Source organism: Salvelinus namaycush, chromosome 22 (assembly GCF_016432855.1).
Source record: "Salvelinus namaycush isolate Seneca chromosome 22, SaNama_1.0, whole genome shotgun sequence".
Classification (NCBI taxonomy): Eukaryota; Metazoa; Chordata; class Actinopteri; order Salmoniformes; family Salmonidae; genus Salvelinus; species Salvelinus namaycush.
The window spans coordinates 17,878,061-17,895,397 of record NC_052328.1 but is presented as its reverse complement, the minus strand read 5'-3'; the positions used below and the strand labels follow the sequence as shown (position 1 = coordinate 17,895,397).

Below are 17,337 nucleotides of genomic sequence, written 5' to 3'. Positions count from 1 at the left end.
AATGAAAGCGCTTCTCTCCTCTAGGAATCCCATTCAATATTTCAACAGCTATTACATTAGACACATGCACACACACACACAGTGAGGCCAGAGTAAACCAACATCTACTTAATCACTCAGGCCTCTGATATTAGCCCCAGTCTGTTAAGGTACAGCAGAGTCAACACGTTCTCATGATGAACAGAAGAAAGAGGCAGAGAGAAGAGAGAGTCATCCGGGAGTGTCTCCCTCCCTTTCCGGCTGCCCATTCCAAGTCTTGTCTGCTCACACACATTCATCAGCTCCATAATTAGCTAATTAATCAAACACACAATAACTAACTATGTCTACAGCCTTCTCCTCTCCTCTCATAGAAAATATACAGTGTCTACTACTTTACCCCCTCCTCTCCCTTCTACTCCCTTCCCCTCCTCTCCCCTCCTATCCTCTCCTCTCCCCTCCCCTCCTCTCCCCTCCCCTCCTCTCCTCTCCCTTCTACAGTAGTTATAGTTTCTATGAGATCCCCTGTCAGAACCTAAGATATTCTGTGGTAATCACAGTTTTAACGAGGGTCTGTATATGCAAGTGTGTGTGTGTGTGTGTGTAGTTGAGGTGCTGACAGTGTCGTTTGTCTGTCGGTTCCATGGCGACACATATACGGTTACACACACCGTTAATTCCCTTCCTCTCATAACCGTACCACAGCCCACAGGAGAATCACATACACACACACCGTCGCACAACAAATCCATAGCAACTAGCAAAAGGGGTGGGGACTCCTCAAAATACAAATGGTTACCAAGAGAAATATTACCTAAATGGATATCAAATTCCTACCATTTCAGCACTTGAGAGGAGGCATATGAAACGAAGGCTGAGTCAAAGATCATTAACATCTTTTGATATTGCTTAGCCATATCTGATATAAACTTGTTAAACTCCCACATAACCCCACTGGCCTTGCAGAGGTTTAGTGCAAGGGGGGAGCCAGAGGAACAGCCAACGACCATCATACACACATATCCACAAATGCACCACACACACGCGTGTGCACACACTTGCACGAATAAATGTAGAAACAACTGATTTAGTAAATGAACAATGAAAACAATGAATGATTGAACAAATTAATGAGGAACAGAGGAATGAGGGGGATGATTGACTGAAGGAGGTGGGTGGGAAATGGGTAGGAGTGAAATTAATGAATTACAGATTAAATCAATGAAAGAATAACTGCACAATGGACTGTGAATTCCCAAAATATCCCTCTCTCCATCCCTCTCTCGCTCCCTCTGCCCCAGAGGTCACTGTTTCTCAGGGCCCAGGGGCCCTCTAGGTACAGTAGGCTTGGGCGGTATACCGTATACTGGGGTATTTGGAAATATATAAATAGTTTTTCAATACTGTCAATACCATTGAAACTACTTCTTTGAAGTTTTGAAATAAACTTCAATATTTGTAGCTACTTTTTAATTTAGTACCTACAGTCAACTTCTGCAATACGTTAGGAGATAAAGCATATTGCGTTCTTCATTTCACCCAGTCACATGGTGTTTGTTTACACACACATAAAAAAAATGCTGTAGTATACTTTGGTATAAATACTATAGTATTGACTGTAGTGTTTTTGTGGACTTTACTGTAGTATTCACAGTAGTGTTTTTGCAGACATAACTGTAGTATACTGTAGTATTTTAACTGTCTAAAATGTGCTAAATGCTCCACAGTTGTGCATTTGGTTTCCTAATTTTATAGCTAGAAGTGGTTAGCTTCTTGCAAAATCAAGCATCTCCTGGTAACAGCAGAGAATCTCCTCCTGATCAAGAACCTTGCCGTCTAATATTTGCTTTGTGCGTGCAGCAAACTGTGAGTAGCATTTTTTTGCTACTTGTATAACTTTAAGTGCTGGGATGTCTGTCATGCAAATAATTTATGTCAGAGACTGTATAAAATGTTCGCAATGCTCTCATTAGCATTTAGCTAGCATTTGCCATGAGATTTTACACCTACTTCCAGGCTGTATCACAATCGGCCGTGATTGGGAGTCCCGTAGGGATAGGCCATCATTGTAAATAAGAATTTATTCTTAACTGACTTATTACCGAATATCCCGGATGGCACAAGGTCGGTATGAAGGTAGGACAATCTGGATACTGTCCAAGCCTACCTATAGGTAATTGTATCCCCCTCCCTCTCTGCCTCTCTCTCTCTCTCTCTCTAACCCTCTTTCCCGCACTCTCTGTCACTGTTTCTCAGGCCAGTAGGCCCCGCTGGGTAATTTTATGTGACAGGCTGTGTCTCGGAGGCTAACACCCTGGTACCAGCCAGAAGCCACACGACAGAGCCACTAAACCCCACCATTTACACAGCATAATCCTGTCTGTGAGAATTAGTGTGTGTGTATGTATGTATGTATGTATGTATGTATGTATGTATGTATGTATGTATGTATGTATGTATGTATGTATGTATGTATGTGTGTGTGTGTGTGTGTGTGTGTGTGTGTGTGTGTGTGTGTGTGTGTGTGTGTGTGTGTGTGTGTGTGTGTGTGTGTGTGTGTGTGTGTGTGTGTGTGTGTGTGTGTGTGTGTGTATAACTGTCCTTGTGGGGACTCACCATTCAGTCTCATTCAAAATTCTATTTTCGCTAACCCCTAAACCCTAACCTTAACCTGAAAACCTAACCTTAACCCTAGCCCTAGCTTCTAACCTTAACCCTAAAACTAATTCTAACCTTAACCCTAAACCCCTTAGAAATAGCATTTGACCTTCTATGGACTAACAAAATGTTCCCAGTTGGTCTTTTCTTTCTTTCTGTGTACTATTCTTGTGGGGACTTCTGGTTCCCACAAGTATAGTTAAACACATCCACCCAAACACACACACAGTCAGCTAGAGACATCACACTGTCACCGCTTACAATTTAGCATCAGAGGTAAGAAGGATGGATGAGAAGAGAGGAGAGGAGAGGGTGACGAAGGGATGTATCCTGGGTTGAAAGAGATAGGAGGAAATTTGAGATTGCAATATAAAGTACAACTTAAGAAGCTGTTTAATCAGGACTTATATCATAATACACTGCCTACTGTGTGTGTGTGTGTGTGTGTGTGTGTGTGTGTGTGTGTGTGTGTGTGTGTGTGTGTGTGTGTGTGTGTGTGTGTGTGTGTGTGTGTGTGTGTGTGTGTGTGTGTGTGTGTGTGTGTGTGTGTGTGTGGTGGGTGGGGGGCTGTCCATGTTTGCATGTCTCGTCATCCTGGGTGTATGTTTGCTTTGACGTCATCAAAGACAAGTTATACAGTACATGACTAGACTGCTATTTCCACTGTGACTCCCATTTGCAAAAAGGACAGGGATGCAAATAAACAAACAAACATTGACTAAGACAAACACCAAACCTAAACAGATGAACCTATCAACTGTCTTACCAAGAGCCAAATATCTACATAGGACACAATTTTCCTGAATTGTATTCAATTACACAGAATTGAAAGCCATTTTTAAAGCCGTTACAAAACTGATGCTATTCATTTAGCTTGGGAGTCGATAGAGAAAATGTTATCACACAGAACAAGTCATGTGTTTGAGCTAAGTATCAACAGCAAATTGCCCAGTGTTATCTAGTGCTGATTTTCCAGTGTAACATTTCTAGAGTTGATTCAGGAGTTAAATTAACTCTGTGAAGAGTTCAATTAGCACTCAGTGGTGTAAAATAACTCCTGTGTTAATAACCAGAGTTGAGTGTGATTGTCATTTTACTCTGTGTAGAGTAAAACACTCAGACACTCAAAATCACGCCCATCCTTATCATACTTCCCAGCATGCTTTATTGCAGATTGATTTTTAGAATTGTTTGTTTTAATATCTGTGTTTTTGTATGTACATTGATTGATTGATTGATACACAACATATATTTTTCAAAACTAATCCAATCTGTTAGTAATTGGACTTACTGAGATGGTTGTTTCCAGTTTAGATAGTTTAGGTAGTCTCATTTGTTAATCTTTACTCCCTTGGCAGTCATTCTAAATAGAGGTCGTGGGTGACTAAACGTTGGAAATCCTAACTCTGGCTGGATTCCAACAGGAATTACATATCACTGCCAGCATAATATAACTTGTCTGATGTGGCCTGCAAACCAGGAGTTTCAGACAACTGTGTTAGGGTAAAGCTAGGCCGTCAAAGTATGGCCTTATTATATATGTAATATATTGTCATAAAAAGTTAAATTGTAACGCTAACATATTCACTTAGGCACTCACTTGGTGAAGGCTACAGGACGCTCTGTCACTAGCAAACACAGTCAAGGCACCCTGGAAAATAAGCAAATAAGGCTTTAAAACCTACAGTGTTAAAACAACACCCAAAGAAGTTACTGTAACACTGCAAGTGTTACTTCCCTAACACTGAGAAAGTGTAACAGCATAAGCTCTAAGCAAAGTGTTAATTAAACTCTGAAATGTGTGTACCTGTATAGACTCTGGAAAAGTGTTCAATTTAACACTATCAGAGTTGATTCAAAACTGGAATGCTGGAAACATTCCAGGAAGAAGTTCTCCACTGACCCTAGATCAGAATCTAGGGGCAACTTCATACAACTCTGTTGAGTATAAACACTTAGCTAAAGAGCAACATTAGCTAAAGAGCCAATCCACTATCAGTCAGTAGATGTCCCTTCAAGCTTACAGAAAAGCCTAACGCACTACACTACGCATAATTCCATTAATAATATCCAGCATTCACACCCACGGTGTCTACTTTAACCAAAACATTGTGAGACAGTTAGGCAGCGAGTTAGAGGCCTGTAAAAGACTAGTAAAGATCTTTACAAGGCTTTGAGAATTTTAACACACTCCAGTCCACACTCAGTTTCCACTGTAAAAGTCTTTGAGGGAGTTGAGGAGACAAGAGCGGGAGATGGAGGGAGTGTGGGATAGAAAATAAAGAGAACGCAAGTGCACGAGTGAGGAGAGTGATATAAAGGGGGAGAGAAGATGAGGGGAGAGTAAAGTAGCAACATGTGAGAAAAGGGGTGAGAGAAAGAAATAGTGAGGTAGTTGAGCATTGTAAGACAGAGATATTGGAGAAAGATAGCGAAGAGTAAGAAAGGACTTGAGATGTATCTTGAAGTCAGTCATGTTCTAAATGTCTGTCTGTTGTATGAGACAGAATCAATGCGTGTCCAATTCACTCACACACACACTCAAACATATAGAAAACATCCCCATCGCACTTGCAAGCACGGTCACCCTTACATTTTTCATCAAACGAAACAACCCACCACCCCCACATCCACCTAGGCTGGCTGGCTTTGTGGGGTTATGCGAGCGTATTTGATTGACATGACCATGTGAGCACATTATTATTATTATTATAACCAATAGCTCTCTGTCACAGGAAGCTGTGAGCTGTGTGGGAGCAGACTGGGTCACGTTTACCCTATAAAAGGTTTCATTCACTTACACACAAACTTAAAATCCTCTCTCCAATATTGCACAGATTTAGTGGCGAGCTATGGCAAACATAGAACAACTAGGTTCTGACACTCATAGCGAAACACGGGCTGTAAATGTATTTTTCATCCACTGCAGCATATTGTAGAATTATGTGTATGGGAGCCACTGGTTTTATGAAACATTCTGTAAATTCTGTAAATGTTGACATATCTGGTACTACTCATCGTATATGTATATACTGTTTTCTATACTATTCTCCGGTATCTTAGTTCGTTCCACTCTGACATCTCTTATTCATATGTATAGTCTTAATTCATTCCTACTTAGATTTGTGTGTATTGGGTATATGTTGTGTAATTTGTTAGATATTACTTTTTAGATATTACTGCACTGTGTCACGTTCCTGACCTTATTTTCCTTTGTTTAACTTTGTTTAGTTGGTCAGGACGTGAGCTGGGTGGGTAGTCTATGTTATGTGTTTCTATGTTGGGTTCAATGTGTTGCCTGATATGGTTCTCAATTAGGGGCAGGTGTTTGACATTTCCTCTGATTGAGAACCATATTAAGGTAGGTTGTTCACACTGTTTGTTTGTGGGTGATTGTTCCTGTGTCAGTGTTTGTACCACACAGGACTGTTTCGGTTTTGTCACGTTTGTTGGTTGTTTTGTATTTTGAAGTGTTTTGTTGACTTTCATTAAATAATGAACACTAACCACTCTGCGTTTTGGTCCTCTCCTTCTGTCAGCGAGGACAGCCGTTACACACTGTCGGAGCTAGAAGCACAAGCACTTCGTTATACTGGCAATAACATCTGCTAATCACGTGTATGTGACCAATAACATTTGATTTGATTTAATTTGTACAATGTAGGTGTTGTTAACCTAAGACAACCTTCACTGTGCAGATGTGCCTCAGACGCTAACATTGGCATCCTAAACAATCCGTTATATTGAACTTACAATATATTAGATGCCTCAAACGTTAAAGCCCATTTCCTGTGTGACCATTCATTCTCCTATTTACAGAGTATACAATATTATATACAGTAGGTCTGGTGGTGTGAGTGAGATCAGCAGAATCCCAGTAAGAAATCATCATGGGGTGGAATGATTTCATACTCTATTTGTCTTTATGGACTTGACAGTGGAGCATCAATATCAGCTTACAAAGCAAAACCATCAGACATAAAACCAAGTAGGGTAACTTACTTGGTTTAATCAGCAGCTTTGCATGCTGGCTAGACTATGGGTTCTGAGATGTTAGCTTGGCAGGGCTGGACCCTATTACTTCCCTTGTCTACTTTTGTAGTTGCTGCCCTATTGCTCCACGAGTCAGTCCTTTACACAGAAGTGGTGACCATGGCAAGGTAAGAAAGAAAGAAGGAAATGTGCTTCCTTCTCCACACACACACACACACCTCCCTGCATTAGTGCTTTAGTAAATAATTGAGTTTCTATCGGACTCATTGCTGTCTTGACACTGATTATAAGGCGATCTGCGACCGTCGCTTGGGAAGGGCCAGTTATTGCCATGGAAACTGCTGACGGACAGGTCTGAGTGGTAAAGGGATGGGGAATGGGGTACACCTGTAGGGAGGGTGGACTAAGACCTGAGAGAGAATGTCTCACCCTATGTTTAAGAAAGGCCTTTTTCCCTTTATACAGATTACAACCTCTCCCTTTATTCAGATTACAACCTCTCCCTTTATTCAGATTACAACCTCTCACTTTCAGTTATTTGAAAAGGAAATCATCTCCCAAATATCGTTATTTTATGCAAAAATGGAAGAGGAGAGTGGAAGGGGGAAAAAATAAGGAACTTGTCTATCGGCCCTGCATTAAAGACCATAATTGGTTAAAGAAAATTGTGATGAATAAAAAAGTGTACCCGTTTCATTTAAGGACCCAAAAAATTGACAGCCGTGTAATAGAAACAATGAGAATGGAAAGGTTCAGAGCTTTTGTGAAACATCACAGCACAGTTGAAAAATATATGGCAAATAAAAATCTAATTTGTATGATGTTAAGAGATAGATGGAAGGGGATGAATGGAGCTGAAGGTTGGGACTAATAACAACTAATAACAACAAGATAACTAATGTAAAACATACTGTGCCAGTAAAACGTACATAGGTTAGGAACTTTTTTGAAAGAGTACAGTTTGAAAGATATGGCAAATGGAAATCAAGGCAGATGGACATCATAAATATATGGGAGCGGTTGAGTGTAGAGGAAGGACAAGAGTTAAAAACAAACAAAAAAAACGATTGTAAAATAGGCTGTGTCCATAAAATATATATAGTATGTATAAGCTGTAAATACAGACCTAAGCGTTGTTGTTCACTAGTTTGCTCCAATTGTGGGAGCGGTGGTAGGGTTGGAGGGTAATTACGGAAATGTATAAAAAAATATATATATATAAGTGTATATGTATGTATGTATGTATTTATATGTGTATGTGTGTATGTGTGTGGGGAGAACAAGTATTTGATACACTGCCGATTTTGCAGGTTTTCCTACTTACAAAGCATGTAGAGGTCTATAATTTTTTATCATAGGTACACTTCAACTGTGAGAGACGGAATCTAAAACAAAAATTCAGAAAATCGCATTGTATGATTTTTAAGTAATTCATTTGCATTTTATTGCATGACATAAGTATTTGATACATCAGAAAAGCAGAACTTAATATTTGGTACAGAAACCTTTGTTTGCAATTACAGAGATCATACGTTTTCTGTAGTTCTTGACCAGGTTTGCACACACTGCAGCAGGGATTTTGGCCCACTCCTCCATACAGACCTTCTCCAGATCCTTCAGGTTTCGGGGCTGTCACTGGGCAATACGGACTTTCAGCTCCCTCCAAAGATTTTCTATTGGGTTCAGGTCTGGAGACTGGCTAGGCCACTCCAGGACCTTGAGATGCTTCTTACGGAGCCACTCCTTAGTTGCCCTGGCTGTGTGTTTCGGGTCGTTGTCATGCTGGAAGACCCAGCCATGACCCAACTTCAATGCTCTTACTGAGGGAAGGAGGTTGTTGGCCAAGATCTCGCTATACATGGCCCCATCCATCCCCCCCTCAATACGGTGCAGTCGTCCTGTCCCCTTTGCAGAAAAGCATCCCCAAAGAATGATGTTTCCACCTCCATGCTTCACGGTTGGGATGGTGTTCTTGGGATTGTACTCATCCTTCTTCTTCGTCTAAACACGGCGAGTGGAGTTTAGACCAAAAAGCTATATTTTTGTCTCATCAGACCACATGACCTTCTCCCATTCCTCCTCTGGATCATCCAGATGGTCATTGGCAAACTTCAGACGGGCCTGGACATGCGCTGGCTTGAGCAGGGGGACCTTGCGTGCGCTGCAGGATTTTAATCCATGACGGCGTAGTGTGTTACTAATGGTTTTCTTTGAGACTGTGGTCCCAGCTCTCTTCAGGTCATTGACCAGGTCCTGCCGTGTAGTTCTGGGCTGATCCCTCACCTTCCTCATGATCATTGATGCCCCACGAGGTGAGATCTTGCATGGAGCCCCAGACCGAGGGTGATTGACCGTCATCTTGAACTTCTTCCATTTTCTAATAATTGCGCCAACAGTTGTTGCCTTCTCACCAAGCTGCTTGCCTATTGTCCTGTAGCCCATCCCAGCCTTGTGCAGGTCTACAATTTTATCCCTGATGTCCTTACACAGCTCTCTGGTCTTGGCCATTGTGGAGAGGTTGGAGTCTGTTTGATTGAGAGTGTGGACAGGTGCCTTTTATACAGGTAATGAGTTCAAACAGATGCAGTTAATACAGGTAATGAGTGGAGAACAGGAGGGCTTCTTAAAGAAAAACTAACAGGTCTGTGAGAGCCGGAATTCTTACTGGTTGGTAGGTGATCAAATACTTATGTCATGCAATAAAATGCAAATGAATTACTTAAAAATCATACAATGTGATTTTCTGGATTTTTGTTTAAGATTCCGTCTCTCACAGTTGAAGTGTATATATGATACAAATTACAGACCTCTACATGCTTTGTAAGTAGTAAAACCTGCAAAATCGGCAGTGTATCAAATACTTGTTCTCCCCACTGTATACAGTTGAAGTCGGAAGTTTACATACACTAGGTTGGAGTCATTAAAACTCATTTTTCAACCACTCCACAAATTTCTTGTTCACAAACTATAGTTTTGGCAAGTCAATTAAGACATATACTGTGTGCATTTTTCCAACAATTGTTTACAGGCAGATTATTTCACTTATAATTCACTGTATCACAATTCCAGTGGGTCAGAAGTTTACATACACCAAGTTGACTGTGTCTTTAAACAGCTTGGAAAATTCCAGAAAATTATGTCATAGCTTTAGAAGCTTCTGATAGGCTAATTGACATCATTTGAGTCAATTGGAGGTGTACCTGTGGACGTATTTCAAGGCCTACCTTCAAACTCAGTGCCTCTTTACTTGACACCATGAGAAAATCAAAAGAAATCAGCCAAGACCTCAGAAAAAAAAGTCTGGTTCATCCTTGGGAGCAATTTCCAAAGGCCTGAAGGTACTACGTTCATCTGTACAAACAATAGTGCGCAAGTATAAACACCATGGGACCACGCAGCCGTCATACCGCTCAGGAAGGAGACGTGTTCTGTCTCCTAGAGATGAACGTACTTTGGTGCAAAAAGTGCAAATCAATCCCAGAACAACAGCAAAGGACCTTGTGAAGTTGCTGGAGGAAACAAGTACAAAAGTATCTATATCCACAGTAAAACGAGTCCTATATCGACATAACCTGAAAGGCCGCTGAGCGAGGAAGAAGCCACTGCTCCAAAACCGCAATAAAAAAAGCCAGACTAGGGTTTGCAACTGCACATGGGGACAAAGATCGTACTTTTTGGAGAAATGTCCTCTAGTCTGATGAAACAAAAATAGAACTGTTTGGCCATAATGACCATCATTATGTTTGGAGGAAAAAGGGGGAAGCTTGCAAGCCAAAGAACACCATCCCAACCGTGAAGCACATGGGTGGCAGCAGCATGTTGTGGGGGTGCTTTGCTACAAGAGGGACTGGTGCACTTCACAAAATAGATGGCATTATGAGGGAGGAGAATTATGTGGCTATATTGAAGCAACATCTCAAGACATCAGTCAGGAAGTTAAAGCTTGGTCGCAAATGGGTCTTCCAAATGGACAATGACCCAAAGCATACTTCCAAAGTTGTGGCAAAATGGCTTAAGGACAACAAAGTCAAGGTATTAGAGTGGCCATCACAAAGCCCTGACCTCAATCCCATAGAACATTTGTGGGCAGACCTGAAAAAGCGTGTGCGAGCAAGGAGGCCTACAAACCTGACTCAGTTACACCAGCTCTGTCAGGAGGAATGGGCCAAAATTCACCGAACTTATTGTGGGAAGCTTGTGGAAGGCTACCCAAAACGTTTGACTCCAGTTAAACAATTTAAAGGCAATGCTACCAAATACTAATTGAGTGTATGTGAACTTCTGACCCACTGGGAATGTGATGAAAGAAATATAAGCTGAAATAAATCATTCTCTCTTCTATTATTGACATTTCCTGACATTTCAGGACATTTCCTGACATTTCACATTTCATTTAATTTCTTAAAATAAAGTGGTGATCCTAACTGACCTAAGACAGGGACATTTTACTAGTATTAAATGTCAGGAATATCAGGAATTGTGAAAAACGGAGTTTAAATGTATTTGGCTAAGGTGTATGTAAACTTCCGACATCAACTGAATACATATACTTGCAAAAAAATATATGGGGGATTGGAAGTGACGCAGACAATTACATTGATGGAAGCTACAATTTTTAAAGCTGATCTACCTAAAAAAAGATATATAAAAAATTAAGTCCTGAGAGAGACACTATCACCCTAAAAGAGGGTGGCTCTTTTTTTCTTTGACTCTGCAACTCTGTTTTTGACCTTTGTTTTCTTTCACTTATTCCTCCTCTTTCCTTCCAAGTGTAGGCATGAAGTCTATTAGAACCCAGCCGTTAGCTAAGAGAAGGGTACGTGCAGACAAACACATACCTTCCTCCCCCTCTGTGCGGACATTTTGATCTCTTCCTTTAATTTAGTTTCAATTAGAAAGGGGATTATGTACCAGCTGCATTACAGCAAATGGAGGTGTTTTTGTTTGCTTTGTAGTATTAGCTGGGTTCCATTTTCTAATTATGAAAAATAAAAGTGATTTATAATGGAAAAAAGTCCACACACACGCACACACACACACACATATTGTCTCTGGCTGCCAGAGAAAGAGGTGTAAAAGGGTAATAGTTTTGCTAAATCCAGCAATTACTTCAAGACCCCGGAATATATACAGTATATTTTTTCATATTTGTTTTAATGCACACAAACACTTTGGCCATTGTTAGAGTCCCACAGAGCTAGGAGGAGATTGATAAATCCTTTTTATTTGAAGCCACACACAATGCCTCCCAGCACCACAGACAAAGGGACACAAACAGACACAATGGCACAAAGACAAACAGATAGATACACACTAAAAATCAGCTCCAGACACACACACACACACACACACACACTCAAATATCTACATGTATGCTTTGAGGACATGACTTGCTGGATTACCTTATTGATATAAGAGAACATCTGGGACATTCACTCCCTCCATCTCCACATGCTGTGGTAACGGTTATGGTGAGAAACGATTTACATAATGTTGCCATATGAGTATAAAAGAAATAGAGAAATGTTAACATGAATATAGCAATGCTACAGTGCCACTCACCATATCAGAATGCTGCGGTACCACTGTACCAACCAAGTATTCTGATAGCATACAGACGAATGTGATGACAAATGTCTAATAATTTGGCACTGTAACTCACCTTGGGACTGAGCTTTATTACACACACACACACACACACACACACACACACACACACACACACACACACACACACACACACACACACACACACACACACACACACACACACACACACACACACACACACACACCAAGAAACTAGCGCTGGACCCCATATGTTATAAGTGTATTCCAGCATCCCTCCAGTTGCAACACAACCAAGATATTCATTCAGAAATTTCAATAATAGCCACATTGCAGAACAAACAATATTGCTTTCTGGGGTGGCATTGTGATAACAGCAGTGAAAATGTGAATAGTGCTGATGATACATTAAGCAGAGATGAGAGAGAAATAGAGTACACACACACACATGCACGCAAGCACACACACACACAGACATCATTAACATCCACTACTCCACAGCTCTCTACAGATTTCTCCTCTGTAGCTTTTTGGTGCTTGTTATAGGTAATTATAGGTAATTGGGGAAGAATCTGTGGATGAGACATGTTGTCGTGGAGATGTGGATGTTTGCAGTAGCTGTACTATATGAGGGCCAGAAAACATCCCATATGAACTCATATAACCTAACAGAGAGCGAGAGAGAGAGAGAGAGAGAGAGAGAGAGAGAGAGAGAGAGAGAGAGAGAGAGAGAGAGAGAGAGAGAGAGAGAGCATTATACCGAAGAGGATGACGATGAAGAGAGGTGAAACAAGTGGACTCTTGGACTCTTCATGGGGGAACTCATATCATTCAGATTTGATATTTAGCAGTCACACACACACAGACACACACACACAAACAAAAACCACACTTACTCTCTTTTACACACACACACACACACACACACACACACACACACACACACACACACACACACACACACACACACACACACACACACACACACACACACACACACACACACACACACCAATACATCCAATACATCCAATACATAGTATTCCAGGGCATTTTATTTTATTTTACCTTTATTTAACCAGGCAAGTCAGTTAAGAACAAATTCTTATTTTCAATGACGGCATCTGTCCTCCATCCATAAAACTCACTCCATCGATGCTACTCCGTTAGGTTAAACCAAACACACACACACAGCACCTTGTTATTCAAACACCCAGCTGTCTTGTTGTGCCAGGCTCACTTGTCTGTTGGCTGGAGTCCTGGTAGCTTAGAGAAACAGACCCTCAGAGTGCATTAAGCTCCAGTCAATGGACTGGGCCCAAAGCCTGGACACACACACATACACACATAGACTAATCCGCAAACACATAACCATCACAGACACAATGCACCTACCAACAACAATAGACAGACACAATGACAGACAGACTGACAGGCACTCTTTCACACACACTCACTTTATATAGCAGTGAGCTTTTTATCTTGCGTAATTTGAGTCACTGACTTCCGGTTAGGCCCTTGGTTGCTAGTAGCAACGTCCACTTTTGGGAGAACTGATCTGTGGGGTCGCCTGACACACCACACACACCTCACCTCAGTGCACGACAGGCTGTTCTAAACCAGAAGGATGCTGATTAAACACACACATTAAACACACACACACACAAATATACCACATTGTAGTATACCACATGCAGTAGGCACACTCTCGCCATCACATTAGTGATACTGTAAGGTAGCATGTGTACATGTGAACGTTCTTCTTACATTTCCAACATAAGTCCAATAAAGGGGATGTTCCCAGTTGATAAAGTCATGTAACAGTTTAACTTTACGTCCGTCCCCTCGCGCGAACCAGGGACCCTCTGCACACATCAACAACAGTCACCCACGAAGCATCGTTACCCATCGTTCCACAAAAGCCGCGGCACATGCAGAGCAAGGGGAACCACTACTTCAAGGTCTCAAAGCGAGTGATGTCACCGATTGAAGCGCTATTAGCGCGCACCACCGCTAACTAGCCAGCCATTTCACATCGGTTACAGTCACACGCAGGGCTGTAAATAAAAATAGAAGCACCAGATGAAATTTAGGAGCACCAGGAGCACCAGATAGATAAAGCCTATATTGGGTCTATATGAATTCTAGCTACTTTTCAAGCACATGTTGTGCCCTAGAAACACATTTGTAACACTGCAAATACATGAGTTTATTATAAAAGCTAAAATGTTGGTACAAACACCTGTCATTGAAATTACAAAGTAATTTGTGGAATATTGCGTTTCTACATTGAGTAAAAGCACTATTTTGGTAAATTACACTGAATTTAAAAAATAATCAGGATTGTGATGACAACATGCGTTCATTGCTATGATCATTGATCTCTTGAAGAAGATATCCCTTTTCCTTTCTTGCTGTGCCCACAAATGTTTGGATATACTGGTAAAGTATATCCAGGGGTATACTACAAAGCAGGATCAATGAGTTAGCCAGTTAACTTTGATAAACAACTATAAATAACTATTCATTTTCTGGTTCATTAGGAAAGCTATACTAAAGATATTTGTTTTTGAGTCATTTAGGCCATGCCCATTTCATGCTTATCTTCTTAAAAAATAAACAGTTTCAGAATATTCTGTGAAGTTAGCTAGCTAAGTCATTGATATTGATTGTACTATACCCCTCTGGTTGTTAACTAGCTAACCACTGAGGTAACATGACTGTACAAATGGTTAACAACACGCAAGTAGTTTTAGAACGGCCCACGACATGGTTTATGAATGTAAAATGTCGTCCCGGTAATATGGGCTGGATCTTTTGACATGGTTGGTCTAGAAGCAATCTGTTTTCACTGTAGTAATGGTGCAACTGTAACGGATGTGAAATGGCTAGCTAGTTAGCGGTGGTGCGCGCTAATAGCCTTTCAGTCGGTGACATCACTTGCTCTGAGACCTTGAAGTAGTGGTTCCCCTTGCACTGCAAGGGCCGCGGCTCTTGTGGAGCGATGGGTAACGATGCTTCGTGGGTGACTGTTGTTGATGTGTGCAGAGGGTCCCTGGTTCGCGCCCGGGTCGAGGAGACGGACGAAAGTTAAACTGTTACACAACCATGATGCTAACAAATCTGTATTTGTTTGTTTCTCTAGGGCACTCGGAAACAACGGTACAGCGAACCCTTATCATTGCATCAATTATTATCTGGGAGATTTTTTTCATAGTCGCACAGTGCTCCCAAAATAAAATTCCTGGTCACAGAGCAAAGTAATTTGCTGCATTTGCGACCAAATTGGTAGCACTTTACAGCCCTGGTCACGCGACAGCATTCAAGTGTCTATCTATATAAACTCTGAACACAGCCCTGATACAGCAGCCTTGGGAAGAGTCCCTGACAGGAATGGTATCCATGCAGATTCACAGTTTCTGATGGCTCTGCCCACTTGGCACACACTGGTTGAATGTTATTTTGACGTAATTTCAATGAAAGACATTGAATTCTGAAGTGCCCAGTGGAGAGTGACAAATGGAAAATCGATCGATTTCATTAAGCTACTAACACACGTGCAAAGATTCCACACTCACTGAACTTTATAAGAAACATGAATGTGTTGAAAATCCCAAATTGTTTGCATAGTCAACGTACACACAGCTCTGACACACACACTTACCCCACCAGACATGCCACCAGGGGTCTTTTCACAGTCCCCAAATCCAGAACAAATTCAAGAAAGCATATAGTATTATATAGAGCCATTATTGCATAGAACTCCGTTCCATCTCATATTGCACAAATAAACAGCAAACCTGGTTTCAAAAACAGATAAAGCAACACCTCACGGTACAATGCCTCTCCCCTATTTGACCTAGATAGTTTGTGTGTATGTATTGATATGTAGGCTACATGTGCCTTAAAAAAATTAAAAATAATGTTTTCTGTAGTTCTGTCCTTGAGTTGTTATTGTTTATTAATGTTCTGTATTATGTCATGTTTCATGTTTTGTGTGGACCCCAGGCTGAGTAGCTGCTGCTTTTGCAACAGCTAATGGGGATCCTAATAAAATACCAAATACCCAAATACCAAAAGGACGGTTACTGGCAGACGCGCCACAACAAAAGAGCAATCTTTAAACCTCAATAACGCAACATGCGCTCATGATTCAAGTGTGCTCTTGATTCACAGCAGCTTGAAAAAAAAGAGTGTGGACTGGGAAATTATTTCAATATTTCATTTAACCAAAGGTTTGCAAGACAAACAGGCACAGTCCGTTAATGTGCTTTCAATGCATATTTGATCAAGACAGGACACATACAGAGGGAGGGAAGAATGTCTGGACGATCATCAGAGGCCGGCTCCCGCAGAGGAAGAGAGGAGCGAGGGATGATGTGGTGAGATGGAGGCTGAAATTCCATTTCACTTAACCTCAACAACTTTTCTTCAAAGACTAGGTGTGCCTTGTTCACTTGTGCTGCCAAAGAATCACTGATGAGCAAACCGTAGTAGTTGAGCAAGCCCCAATGACAAAGGCACAATATGCATCGCTGTGAGAAAGATAAAAGACGCAGATGAGGAAAACGCCAACCTGACTACTCTCTCCCTCTTCTCCTTTCTCTCATAGTTTTTTCTCTATACATCTTCCTCCCATAATGCCTTTCTTCCCCTCACCCTCCTGACTCCCTTACTTTCTCTCCTTCTCCCTCATTCTCTCTTTCTTTCTGTCTTCCACTCTTTTTAACTTTTTTTCCTCCTCTCCCTCCCTCTCGCTCTCTCCTCCTGCCTGTGTCAGGTTGGCTGGGGAGTAGCCGTGATACTCGGCAGGTTCCTAACCACCCATTACACTCCCAGGAAGGTTGCTAGACACATGGCAACAAGGTCCACCCTCCTCAGGCCAGGGCATGAGAGGTCACTTCCTGCTAGGCCAGGGGTCACGTCAGCAGGTCACCTGGAAGGGTTTTCTAGCAAACTGTGAGACCAGATAAAGCAGATAAATGATCCTCAAAGGAGAGATGGGAAAAGAGATAGAGAGAGAGAGAGAGAGAGAGAGAGAGAGAGAGAGAGAGAGAGAGAGAGAGAGAGAGAGAGAGAGAGAGAGAGAGAGAAGACAGGGATGGATATATAAACTCAGCAAAAAAAGAAACGTTTCTT

At 41.4% G+C, this 17,337-nt stretch overlaps 1 protein-coding gene across 1 annotated transcript in view; it reads right to left on the bottom strand.

The window, feature by feature from the left end:
- Window positions 1–17,337, bottom strand: part of kcnq5a (potassium voltage-gated channel, KQT-like subfamily, member 5a) — a 110,387-nt gene that overhangs the window by 78,578 nt on the left and 14,472 nt on the right. The gene's annotated exons all lie outside the window — the stretch shown is intronic.